This window comes from Macrobrachium nipponense, chromosome 16 (assembly GCF_015104395.2).
Source record: "Macrobrachium nipponense isolate FS-2020 chromosome 16, ASM1510439v2, whole genome shotgun sequence".
NCBI lineage: Eukaryota > Metazoa > Arthropoda > Malacostraca > Decapoda > Palaemonidae > Macrobrachium > Macrobrachium nipponense.
In genome coordinates this window covers 72,706,796-72,715,731 of record NC_087209.1, presented here as the reverse complement: position 1 = coordinate 72,715,731, position 8,936 = coordinate 72,706,796, and the positions used below count along the sequence as shown (strand labels likewise).

General features: G+C 36.7%; 1 long non-coding RNA gene across 1 annotated transcript; it reads right to left on the bottom strand.

Annotated features, from left to right (window-relative positions):
• Window positions 1–1,896: 1,896 nt before the first annotated feature.
• LOC135195466 (uncharacterized) lies at window positions 1,897–7,840 on the bottom strand. The gene is made up of 2 exons (XR_010310139.1): window positions 7,413–7,840; window positions 1,897–2,283 (listed from the first exon to the last, which is right to left on the bottom strand). It is a non-coding gene; the product is annotated as an uncharacterized LOC135195466 (long non-coding RNA).
• Window positions 7,841–8,936: the final 1,096 nt, after the last annotated feature.

Here is an 8,936-nt window from a genome sequence, read left to right as displayed (position 1 = left end):
AAGTAAGTACCAGGTTGGCTTGAAGCTAAAGTGTATCAAAACCCAGAAAATGAAACTCCTAAGAAATCTCGAGGACGACCTACAGCAGAGAGTTTTCAGGGCTCATCCGAGAAAACCAAACGAAGGAAAACTGCAGAGCTTGTTAACATATCTATCTCCTCATAGGCTCACATATGCTGCATCAAGAGTTCTAAGAAAGAAGGGACAGTAAAGAATGGCTAAATCTTTTATCCAAATTTCTACTGAAAACCAATGTACTTCATCAGAAAAATATCAGTGTTCTTTTTTCTGCAAATGAATTGCTCTGGCATTGATCTTGAGAAGAAATCAAAAGTTTTTCCCTCTTACAACAATGTTCGTTCTGCCAAAGAAGAGTGCTTACCTTCTGAAAATTGGTGAGTAACTGATTATTCTGCAGAAGTGACCTTACAAGATTTATTAAACCACACAGCAAGGAAAATATTTGAAGTAGTGCCTTTGAATTAAACACATTTAAAATAAAGCAGTTTAAGTTAATTTGTAAAGTTGGATTTAATGGTACAACTGGTCAAAGTGTTTACAAGCAGATTCGAAGTGATAACCAAGAACGAGATGTCATTTACGAGTCTGTTTATTTGTTACTTGTATGGTACCTTTACAGCTGAGTGGAAAGACAGAAGCTAATGAGGAAATTATCTTATGGAAAAATAATAAGCCCTCATCACCATTTTTTTTTTTTTTTTTTTGTAGACCTATAAGGTTCAAATTCATGAAGGAAACTTCGCAGGTTTTAGTGGAAGAAGAGCATTACTTATAAAATGCTATCCACATACTTAGACCAACTCAAGTTAAAAACAATGTTAGCGTCATTCATGATGTGAGCATTACAATGATAGATGGAAAAGTGGCATCCTCTTTATCCCTTGTCACCAACTCAATGCAACGCTGTTCTTTGTATGGGGCATCACCTAAGCAAATGAATGACAGAAAAAGTTTCAAAGAGACCCCAGTAATGATGGCATCATGTATGGACTATCAACATTACATGCCTGGATAAGATCTATGGAATGTTGCATACACTTGTCATACAAGTTGCCTATAAAGAAATGGCAGGCAAGAACAAAAGAGGAAAAAGCAAAGGTTCAGCAACAAAAATCGAAAATGCAAAAAGCTTTTCGTGATAGGACAGGATTAGTGATTGGTATGCCAAAACAGTCAGGCTTTGGGACGTCAAATGATGGAAATACGGCTAGAAGATTTTTTCAGCTTGCTGAAACATCAAATGAAATTCTTGGAATTAAGATCGAATTGCTGAAGAATTTGCACATCATCTTGTGTACTTTATCACCTGGGTTTGATATAAATGTCACAGCATTCAAATCCTTCTGCATCAATAACGCTAAAATTTACGTGGAAGAGTACAATTGGTATTATATGCCTCAGAGTTTGCATAGAATTCTTATTCATGGAGGTTCAGTGATTGAACAGTTTAATCTGCCAATTGGACTTTACTCCGAAGAGGCCCAAGAAGCCAAAAACAAAGACTTTAAGAAGTTCAGAGAGTCATTTTGCCGGAAAATATCCCCCCAAAAAACTAATGAGGACTTAATGCGACGGTTATTTTGCTCATCCGATCCCCTAATAACATCAATGAGAAATCAGACAAAATTCACATCTAAGAAAGATCTGTCAGATGAAGCTCGACTGCTCCTCATTACAGATTCTGAAATATCTAGTGAAGCACCATAAACATAATGAGTCATGTACCTTAACTGAAGATCATTTACGCGTTTCTCTTATATAGGCTAAATGGCTTCTCCTTTTAGCATTTATTCTTGTATTCCTTATTATATTCAAATAATTTATTTCACTTGCTTTTACCTTATTTCAATGATGTAATCTCTTGAAAGGAAGCTCTTTTTTTTTGTATTTTATGTTCTTTATTGGCTATTGTACAAAATGTATTACAATTAAGATATTATTGCTTTAGTTTCCACGATTTCCCTTATTTCCCAAGAAAATAAGATTTACAGAATTACCAAATTACAGAATATGTGCGCTCAAAATCACCGATTTGTACTGATTTGATATTTTTTTTTTCATTTTATAATGGTTTAGAATAATGTTAATCCCAAATAAAGCTAGTTTTTGCACTGAAAGTATTTTTGTCCCTTTAGGTCCCATTCTGGCCCACTGTGCTTTGGTGGAATCCTTCGGATCCTTGGCCTCCTCCGAGCGTCAGGGAAGATCCTTTGCAGGAAATGCCTTCCGTTTCCAGAGTCGTTTAGCACTCCTGACGGGGCTCTGCGGAAGGAACGAAATGTAAAATGAACACCTCAGTTGGAAATGAAAAATATAAAATGTGAGGTCATATTCTTCTGGAAGCAGCAAGAATGGCCATTATCTTACCGGGCAAGAGGTCAAAAGAGAAGCTCAGTGAAAGAATAATAACGACATAAATAAGTATATGAAATGCACACATAAATATTGGTCGAGATAGGTCATAGCAATGGTAATCAACGTTTAACCAATAGTATCATCAGATCTCGGTTCGTTTGTGCGAGTCCAGAGGTCCACCTTCAGACAATCAGTCACCCCAACATCTATATCATCACTTACGGGTCTCCATAGTGCGAGGTGGCATGCTGGTATAAGGCCGGCTCAATTTATCTCAATCACCAACCAAAGCAGCTGCTCTTCAGCTATGATTACCAACACATTAAACGTTTTTGTTGTCTTTTTTTTCTTTAATATAAAGCCAAAAACCATACCTTTTCCTTTCTCACGCTGTTCTACAAGTTTTGTTTTCCTCCATATATTCCCCTTCCCGGGATTCAATGTTTTGCAGAAGTTAGCTTATCAAAATAAAAAAAAAAATGTGGTGCAATAGAGATTTTAAAATGCATTTCTTACCTTAATGCCCAAAGTAAAACTACCAACAATTCTGCTAAACAGTAATCAGTAAAAGGAGGAAAAAACACCTTTGGTGCTGGAAATAAAGGACTCGTGTTTCAGCAGCGAGAAAAAAAACATAAAAAAATTTAAACTGCAATGAGAATTAGATGCTTTTGGGGAGATGCTATTTGAGACTAAGAAACATCACATTTTTACAAAGAACCTTAAAGAATCCATTTAAATCCTGGAGAGAGAGAGAGAGAGAGAGAGAGAGAGAAAGAGAGAGAAGAGAGACGAGAGAGGCAGAGAAGGAGAGAGAGAGAAGAGAGAGGAGAGATTTCGTTCTTTAGTCCTAACATCAAAGTCGTTGGTGAAAAAATTATTTCTTGGATATGGGACACCTACTTAACTCTTAATGGGTCAGTTTAAAAATGATAAGTCTAGAGGTTTTTTTAAGACGAACAAGTATTTTTTTCCCTTTATCTGAGAGAGGGAACCGGGTATACAAAAAACCAAACAATTTTAAGTACTTTCTAAGACTCTCAATTTCCCAGTTCCCAGAACAGCCAAGGAGACGTTCTCATCAAAGCCGCAGACACTTTTCTTAATGACAAAGACGAGTTATTAAAAATCTTCTCCCAAGCCTAATGTGTTCGACGATGGTAAAATAACGGATGGTTTGTGTGGTAGCTGTGTGTGTGTGTATGTATATATATATATATAATATATATATATATATAATATATATATATATATATGTATGTATACATACTTACATATATATATATATATATATATATATATATATATATATATATATACTATATATATATATATATATATATATATATATACTATATATATATATATATATATATATATATATATACTATATATATATATAATATAATATATATATATATATATATATATATATATATATATATATATATATATATATATATATATATATATTTATATATATACTATATATAATATATATATATTATATATATATATATATAATATATATATATAATATAATACACACACCTTCCTCCTCCAAATCATCCGGTATTGTACTATCGTCTAGCATACAGCGGGTCATCACGGGTGATTCACGAAAGGGTCTTTACAAATAAATATACAAGTTTATAGTTATTCTTACAACTCAAATCCGTTCATTCAACTATTTCCACTTATCTGTAAGGCTCTAACAATATACCTGCTGCTTTGCCACGAATCTCCTCTCTAGCTACTGCCGCCTTTTATCTCTCTTCCATTTTCGGAGATCAAAAGTCCCACCTTATCTTTAAAGGAAAAAACGGAATCTTTTTCCAGACAATAAAAAACAAGTCTTTGTGACTAAAGTTACAAATAGCGTAATCTCAGTCTCTCAAAAGGACGGCCATGGGACGCTAAATATCTTCCGGCAAGAGGCTACTCCAAAGACTCGGAGAAAAATAGCCTTTCTGAACTACAATTCTCAAAAAGGAATATAAATGCTTTGACTCTTATTTTCTCTCTCTCTCCTCACAACCGTACTCCCCCCCCTACCCCTCCCCAGGTTTCTTTTTTGTACGTTCACGTTTTCTGGTGCACATAATTCAACGTTTGATACACGCCAAATGTGATTACAGCGAAATGGTCGAATAAATTTATGAACGACAAAATGAAATGACCTCTTTTCTCTGAAAAGATAGAAAAGCGAAAACTTGGAGAGCACTGGGACCTATAATTCGGTCTCGGTAATTGGCCCTTTTACTTCTCGGAAACTTTCCCCATTTGTCCTTATAAAGGAAATTACTTTCTACGACATTCCTCGCTATTCGATCCCATTAAAAAGATCTCTTGAACGTAGATGGTTAAAGTATAAGATTTAGGCATTTAATTCGGATCTGAGCACTTTCACTCTCCATACTTATGAAGGGTCCAGTGGTGGAGGACAGAAACTCTATTACGGGAGGGGGGGGGGGGGGGGGGGGGGGGGGGTGGGGGGGGGGGGGGGGGGGGGGGGGGGGAGAGAATACACTGTCCTCCAGTGCTCCGGTGGTGGTGAAACTTATGTCATGTAGTTTGAATGTACTACTGACGGTATAAAAAATAAAATATACAGTGTATAAACCTTCACTGTGCGTATTGAGAATGTACGTATCATAAAATTAGATCATAATACCAGTCAAGCGCAGAGACAATCGGAGGTGAAAGTTGATGTAATGGGTCTAGGACTATGTAATGGGTCTAGGACTACAGAAGAGGAGGGTCTTGTCACATTTCTATATCACGGGACTCGTCCGAAAGTAAATGAATACTGAAGCTTTGCCTTTAAAAATTCTGTTAATTATCTTACTTCTGTTACTTTGTATGGAACAATTTTCGCTTCCCCTTGTCAGACCATGTGCTTGGACTGTATACATAGTAGTAGTCCTCAAAACACATTTATATGACAAAAGAAAAACAATCGGACATCAGTTTCCCCAGAGCTAGGTCTACACCCTGGCTTTGACTTCGTCAAGCACTCGTTTAGGTCTTGCCTCTTATTGAACATTTAATGAGCATTCGCCGAAAAATCTGCATTTTATTATTTTAATAATGGAATCTACAGCATTTTATACATGAGTCTGACGGTAAACGTTTTTGCAAAATGAATCTACCTATACTCTGTTTTTTTCCATCTGTCCATCCGCCTGTGGTGTTTGCGCATGGTAACACTGCGTTGGTCTTTAAATAATATCTTATTTCGAATATTAACGGTATTAACGGAGTAATTCGCATACAGTAAATTATCAAAACACTTTTCAGTTGCAAATGTACACCCAGATATCCTTTTTTTTACCTAAAACTTACACATAGAGTAACTGTTTAAAGCCCGGGATGCAGTGTTACCATGCGAAAACACCACAGGCGGATGGACAGACGGAAAAAACGAGTATAGTCATCGCCTCTGCACATCTTATAAGTCTATGATAACAAACCCTTTCACGGAATTCGAAGATTTTGATCGGAACTTGAAATTTAAAAAGTCTCTCACCTCTCAAAGATTTTTTTTTTTTTCTTTCAGTTCTCTTCAATTTGCTCTTTAGACCTTTCGAGGCTAACAACAGTCCAGTATGATCTATTCTGTCAAAGCGACATCTAGAAACATAAAATGGATAAATATTAAACAAAATCAATATTTCGTCATTGAAGAGAATGTCACGATAGCCGAATTATAAAGCCAATCACTATAGAACTCACTGACTTGGCTCAAATGTTAAGGGCTTTGTTGGAAGACCGGTTTTTCGTTGGGGATTTTTTTTTTTTAATTCAATATCATAACAACTTGCTATTACATAAATTTCTTTCTTTATAACTGTACAAGTAAAGTGTCTACCTCCTACGAAATCACTTTTTTTTTTTTTCTTTAATGCTGTGTAAAGGACAACGAGGATGTACACACCATGACTGTTCAAAATTGACTGACGCCTGACGGTAACAACAGCGTTGCCAAATTTCTAGTTTTCCACATCCAGTTACACTTACCCCCCACATCCTCCAACGTCTCCCGAACAACAATGGCAGAATTTTACTGTGGCTCGCCTTGGGTACTGTTCGACTTCCACTGTTACAGGTAAAGGTTTATTTTGTTTTTCAAATCAGAACAACAATTGTGAATATTGGTGTAGAAGATTTTCAAATGTTGCCATTTTATCCACAGTATGAGCTGCTCACACGGTCACGTTACAATATTATCAGATCCACCACGATCAAGCAAAATAAAAGGTAATAGTACTACCAAAATGGGGAAACATTAAGGTTACTATCATAATATGACAAAAGTAAAGTGCGTGCTTGCGTATCATTATAATATAGACACTCCAAGGAACTAAACGTGTCATATTTTAAAGAAAAAATGGATTTGTTTTTACGCTCCGTGTATCTATGGAGTTTTCCATGTATCACAAGTACTTTTCCTTTCAATCATATTTTTTATACAGGCTATTTTCCCTCATCATCAATCAACTGTTACAATTTCTACAAAGTACTTTTCGGTCATGCTGCTTCACCATACAACGTTAAACATACTGATGGCAGATGTAGCCACCACTAGGCCTAATACCTTATTTGGAAGAAAAAGCACCCCCAAGTAACTTGCGCCCTCAAAGAATCGGTAGAAAATGTTTAAAGTAATTCATCTTTTCGTTTATTAAGATGCTGATGGTACTACGATTCCACAACGACGAGTCGTTTGCTAGAAGTGTAAACCACTAGGCCTATAAGTAAGACTGGCTTTCAAATTGATCCTGGTTGATTCCGTACAATACATAATTGTTTTTTTTTTTTAGTTGATTAAATATTGAATCTTCATAGTCTTATCATATCACTGCAAGGCCATATGTCAAAATCAATAGATACCGGCCGCTGATGACAACGCCCCAATAGCCTACCACAAGTTCAATCAGCATGGCTGCATCTGGAGTACCTTACAGCGATAGTATTAGTGTATGTTTAAGGTTCACTACAGCTGATCTAAATGTACAAGAGGCACAGAATGTTACCTGTTTCCCCGGTCAACTGGAGTTTTTCTGCCACATGTCATAAAAAAAGCACTATTGTGGGGAATGAGCTTCGCGACGACTTGATACGCACATTACTGTTAAGTACACTAACTTCTTCTGTGGGCACTGGTGTGGTTAGTCAGTGACGTCATCCAAGTTGATCCAACACGGGGACTGCAGAGTCATCTATTGCCGCTCTACCGAAACAGCTTCCGTTGGACTGCGTCCTAAAGCCGAAGGACATAAACTGATTGAGCTGGCTTCAGAGTAATAATATACCCATAGTAGATAAAAACGACCGACATCACAGAAAATTAAACATCAAATAACTAAAGTACGACGTAGGGTGGCCAGGCAGCCCCGTTTTCAGTGACCTGTCCCCGGTTTTCACTGTGACTGAAAGATCCAAAATTGGAATACAGGAAAAAAAAAAAAACGAAAATGTTGACCAAACAATAAATAGTTGCACGCCGTACTACTCGCACTGTATAGTGTACGGTGTATACAACTAAGGAAATGATAAACAGCTTTGCACGGCATAATTTGCGAGATTACCTTCCAAGAACATACAAGCCAAATTTCCCCCCCAAACCATCGTCAGTATCGTCATGCACGTCCCTGGCTGACTCCACTTTTGCCTTCTCGCCAGCAACCAGCGGTGTTACGCCCGTAGATGATTTTAATACTGCTCAGTCATTGACAAGTAGTTATTAAATTATAGCCTAGCTTGATTTAGATTCAATATAAGAAATTCAAGGTTTGTAGGGCCCCGAAAAAACGTAAATAACAGTAAATATTGAGATTCCACTTAGTGACGGCAGCCGCGTAGACCCGTTCAGATTAACACAAATTTACGGTTGATAGGAAGGATATTGATGGGCAGGAAAGTTGGTTAACAGTCCTCTTAATTAATTTCCTGTTTGGTAAATTTGTCATAAGTTTGTGCAGAGCTCCTGCAGTTTTCACCACATTTCATGCCAGATTTATAGCACCAAGTAGCATCAGTGTCTTGAGCTCTAATCAAATAGGGAACTAACCTTACAATACACGAACCTAAAATAGGCCTATCCATCTTGAAAAATAGTCAGCCTCATTGTTGATCAATTGAATTTTTATCCAATTTCTTTTCAATTTAGACTAAATAGGGTGAGTAACTTTTTAATGCTGTTTTATGAATGGTTAGGGCAGTGTCCCCGTTTTAGTTTTACAGTGACAAAAACACGTCGTTTTGGAGGTTTATCCGCCTCTGAACCGAAAACGTCTCCGGATTTTGTCTCAGAAATCTGGTCACCTTAGTATGACGGCAAGTCAATAAATATGTATATATGTAATGTGCATGGATAAGCGGCTTAAGCAAGTAAGGAAAATCAAGTCAACGCAGACGAAACACCTCGAAATCGCATTGCAACCTTACGGTTACATATTTATTGGCATGGATGCAATGATTCAACAGCTGGTTCTTAGCAACCAGAATTACCAGTTTATATTATTTCTAATGCTCGTTAGGCTAATTTGAGGCGATAA